The sequence below is a fragment of the Aplysia californica genome, unplaced genomic scaffold, assembly GCF_000002075.1.
Source record: "Aplysia californica isolate F4 #8 unplaced genomic scaffold, AplCal3.0 scaffold00053, whole genome shotgun sequence".
Classification (NCBI taxonomy): domain Eukaryota; kingdom Metazoa; phylum Mollusca; class Gastropoda; order Aplysiida; family Aplysiidae; genus Aplysia; species Aplysia californica.
The window spans coordinates 1053163-1058285 of record NW_004797323.1 but is presented as its reverse complement, the minus strand read 5'-3'; positions in this window follow the sequence as shown (position 1 = coordinate 1058285).

The following is a 5123-nucleotide window of genomic DNA, read 5'->3' as shown; positions in this document are numbered from 1 at the left end:
CTGCAATATATATCTGAATTATTATTTTTGTTACATTGTTTGTGATTTATTTGTTAATGTTTTTATTCTCCTCAGTCACACTTGATTTGATCTGACATTCAATAAATTATTAAGTTTACAGTTAATAAATCTAGACTTCACTAAAAAATTTAAAAACAGTCCAATGCTTGCAAGCAATGTGTCTGTTGGTTTTAAATGTAAACATTGAGCAAACATAAAAAACATGTTCAATGATTTACCATGCAGTTCTATAAACACAATTTTGTCACTTCTGTCCATCTTCCTCCTTTTCTGGGGTTTTCATTTGTGAGATGGAATTTCACAAGAGAGGGCTAGAGGGGTTTACATTACACAACATAATTGTATATATATAGAGTTTCATCTTAATCTTGCATTTTCATAAAATTTGTAATCATTCCTTCTTCATGCCTGTGTCCGAAATTGTTTGATCAACCATAACGAATGTGAATTTGTGCCCTAAAGTGAATTTATTCAAAACTGACATAGAGTCAAATAATCTCAGGGAAAGGGGGGCTGTCCAGTAGTTGACCATTTTTTGTCTCAAGCTCGAATACGCAGCTTGAAATGGCATGTTTCTGGGTAGATTCTTTGGACCCTCTGTCCAACATTGAGTCATCTTGTTTCATCTTAAACCATTCAATTGTATACGGGTTATTTCCTGTTATACTCATGTCTTTAAAACAAACAAACAAAAAAACCCGAAAACCCCCTAAAGGGAAACAGTGACTTTGAATGGGTCCTCCTATTTTTAGACATCCCGTCTACAACACTACATGTATCAGTTTTGGATAAATCATGTACACTGTATTTAATGTAGGCCTACATCTTCGTACACATTTTTTTTATTATGGTTGATTTAAGAGGTGTAAAGTTTAGCTTTTTACCAAGGTTTGAACTTTGATTGAAATTTTAAAATACTTTTATTCTCAACTTCGTTTTTTCTTTTCTTTTCTGCCTTCATACTGACAAATTATTTGACATCCCTTCCGTTAAATTTTAAGCAAAGTTTTATATTGAAATTGATGCACAGATGACAAGAGTTTTCCCTGAAAATTTTGACTTAAATAAAATTTGTGCTGCATTTTTAAATTGAAATTATCCTTAGACAAGATTTTTTTGCCCTTTAAATAAATGGGTCCCTTTCTTTTAGACTGGTGATATGTGAGGTTGCAATATATAGTAATAGAGAGAGAGAATGACAGAAAAAGAGGGAATGTGCACAAAGAGATTATATGAGTGTGGAATGTGTAATTCTGATGACTGTTGTCCTTGGTTGTACCGTACCTCTGTAAACATTAGGTATGTTTATTAACTTTCGGTTTGGTTGTGCACATTGTTGAACGCAAAGAGCATGACTGAGGGGTGCAAGATCCGTTTTATAAATCCTATGTTGGTGTTTTTTACTCACAGCATGTTAGGGAATGAGATACAATCTGTGCTAGATTTCCAGTGTACAGTTTTAGAATATATTGGTATAAAAGTAATTCTTCACATTAATCACGTCATTGTCATTATTTCACAACTTATTTTTACTCAGAACTTTTAGCCCTAAGATGCTTGATAAAGGTTACAGTTGCAGAAAAATTAGTTTTAAATATTTCTATCTAGAAATTGTAATACCCCTCATTGTTTCAGAATTAAAATTTAAATGTTCCATATCATGTGATTTTGATCCACAGAAGCAAAAACTTACAATGGCCAGTGTGCTTCAGAATTTATTTAAACTTTTTTGTTTATGAATTTAATCCACAGATGCAGAAATGTACAGTGGTCTGTGTGCCACAATGATTCATCTTGGAAAAGGGAGGAAGCCAGACCCTCTGGATGTTCCTGCTACCAACAAGATTTTCGTAATGCGTCACTTAGTTGGAGAACAAGGGAAAATGAAAAGGAGTGGTTTCAGAAACTTTTTTCAAAACTCATCTTTGACACCATTTGTGTGGTCAGGAAGGTGTGAATGTGGTGCAGAAAACACTGACTCTGGAAAGTGACATTCTGTGTGGATTTTTGCTGAGGCCACTGAAAGTGAACTGTGTCTTTTTTCCTGGATGCTTGTGACATTGACTGAACAATGAATATTTTTAACCCCTTGTACTTGTTTAATTAAGTTGGAAATGAAAGCTTGACGTACGAAAATGTTATAGATCTCATTCATTATTTGTCCAAAGAGAGGCAGATAGATAATGAGGTTAGTTTTTTGTACCTGTGTGGGTCAAATTAATTTGCAATGTCTGCATCATAGTTGCAAAACTCAGATCTTTTGTTTATTGAATACAACCATAATTTGCTAAAGGACACAAAAAAGAAAAATAGAACAACTCCAACTGTTCAGGAGCTTTTATCAAAGAAAATTTTTATGAACACAAACACAATTGACGAACAGGCCGCTACTTCGAAAACATAGCTACACAACCCCCCTGATATTGTTAACGCAAATATTAAGACATGTCCAAAGCTGGTAATTGAATGCACTGAATGCTGCCCGATAAAATAAAATCTTTAGAAAGTCTCCTGAGTAGGATGGAGCAGGTAAATGCTTTTCTCCAGAATGAAAAAGGAAAAATTGAGCTGCGGATGGTGAAATGAAAGAACAAGAAGAATGAATGAAAATCAGATAGGAGTTATATCAAGCTGTCACAGAAAATGAAAAAAAAAAGCAAATGCAAAGCCAAATGAGAGGACTTCACACACAAAAATGGAAAACAGTCACTTATGCTTGCATTTTGAAAATAAAAAAATAGATTTTTAAAATTTAACAGATTTTTAAAATTTAAATAGGATTTTTTGGATTTAAAAAAATGTTGACACAGTTTGGGATTTTTAGTGGCTAAAAGTATGTTCTTTTAGTGCAATATGCATTGTATTTATTTATTTTAACTGATGATTAATTTAAGCAACTGCAAAAGAAAGCCTTAATCTGCTATACACTTAATCAGTGAATTATTCATGGCTACAGACAAAAAATGAAGAAAATGTCAGTGTAGTCTAAAAAAAGGAGGGGGGGGGGGGGGGGGGGGGGCGTGTAATTGTGCATAAATAAACTTGCATTTTATTACAGTGTGTGTTTGTGCGCACTGGTGTTTGAGTTTGTCTAAAAAGAAAAAGAAATGCTAATTTCAATTATCAAAAAAAAGTAAATTGAATACTGTGTTGTGTTTCTTTTCAATACCTTCAACCCCAAACAACCCAATGGGTAATTTCAACATACATGAATCTAAATTGTTGGTTATTGTAATACTGTTAATATTGTATGAAAGTGAAAGTGATTTACTTTAAAAATTTCTTCAGTTGCTATTTTGTTCCCTGCAATATATATCTGAATTATTATTTTTGTTACATTGTTTGTGATTTATTTGTTAATGTTTTTATTCTCCTCAGTCACACTTGATTTGATCTGACATTCAATAAATTATTAAGTTTACAGTTAATAAATCTAGACTTCACTAAAAATTTTAAAAACAGTCCAATGCTTGCAAGCAATGTATCTGTTGGTTTTAAATGTAAACATTGAGCAAACATAAAAAACATGTTCAATGATTTACCATGCAGTTCTATAAACACAATTTTGTCACTTCTGTCCATCTTCCTCCTTTTCTGGGGTTTTCATTTGTGAGATGGAGTTTCACAAGAGAGGGCTAGAGGGGTTTACATTACACAACATAATTGTATATATATAGAGTTTCATCTTAATCTTGCATTTTCATAATTTGTAATCATTCCTTCTTCATGCCTGTGTCCGAAATTGTTTGATCAACCATAACGAATGTGAATTTGTGCCCTAAAGTGAATTTATTCAAAACTGACATAGAGTCAAATAATCTCAGGGAAAGGGGGGCTGTCCAGTAGTTGACCATTTTTTGTCTCAAGCTCGAATACGCAGCTTGAAATGGCATGTTTCTGGGTAGATTCTTTGGACCCTCTGTCCAACATTGAGTCATCTTGTTTCATCTTAAACCATTCAATTGTATACGGGTTATTTCCTGTTATACTCATGTCTTTAAAACAAACAAACAAAAAAACCCGAAAACCCCCTAAAGGGAAACAGTGACTTTGAATGGGTCCTCCTATTTTTAGACATCCCGTCTACAACACTACATGTATCAGTTTTGGATAAATCATGTACACTGTATTTAATGTAGGCCTACATCTTCGTACACATTTTTTTTATTATGGTTGATTTAAGAGGTGTAAAGTTTAGCTTTTTACCAAGGTTTGAACTTTGATTGAAATTTTAAAAAACTTTTATTCTCAACTTTGTTTTTTCTTTTCTTTTCTGCCTTCATACTGACAAATTATTTGACATCCCTTCCGTTAAATTTTAAGCAAAGTTTTATATTGAAATTGATGCACAGATGACAAGAGTTTTCCCTGAAAATTTTGACTTAAATAAAATTTGTGCTGCATTTTTAAATTGAAATTATCCTTAGACAAGATTTTTTTGCCCTTTAAATAAATGGGTCCCTTTCTTTTAGACTGGTGATATGTGAGGTTGCAATATATAGTAATAGAGAGAGAGAATGACAGAAAAAGAGGGAATGTGCACAAAGAGATTATATGAGTGTGGAATGTGTAATTCTGATGACTGTTGTCCTTGGTTGTACCGTACCTCTGTAAACATTAGGTATGTTTATTAACTTTCGGTTTGGTTGTGCACATTGTTGAACGCAAAGAGCATGACTGAAGGGTGCAAGATCCGTTTTATAAATCCTGCCAATGTAGATCTACCTTTCCGTGAACCCCCCCCCAAACTATACAGTCGACTGCAAATGAGCTGATGTTAGGGGAGGGAAAAATAAACAGATCAACTCATCCAAAGTTCAACTTAACTCTTGGGTATTGTAAAGAAGAGGTGCTAGGACCCCAGAAAAGGTTTAACTCAAGCGGAGTCAACTGTATTAAATCATCTTTCATGATCATAGCTCATCTCATGTTTTTATGTAACTTTTATGCCTTGTTTAAGAGAGACCTGTTTTTGTCAACAAGTTTTTACACAAATGTATACTCGTAAACATTGTTAATGTTCGTTTTTAATTCAAGGTTGAGGATTGTGAAGGTTGTGACTAAAGGGACGTAAGCATTGGTGGGGATGCTGCCTCTTCGGA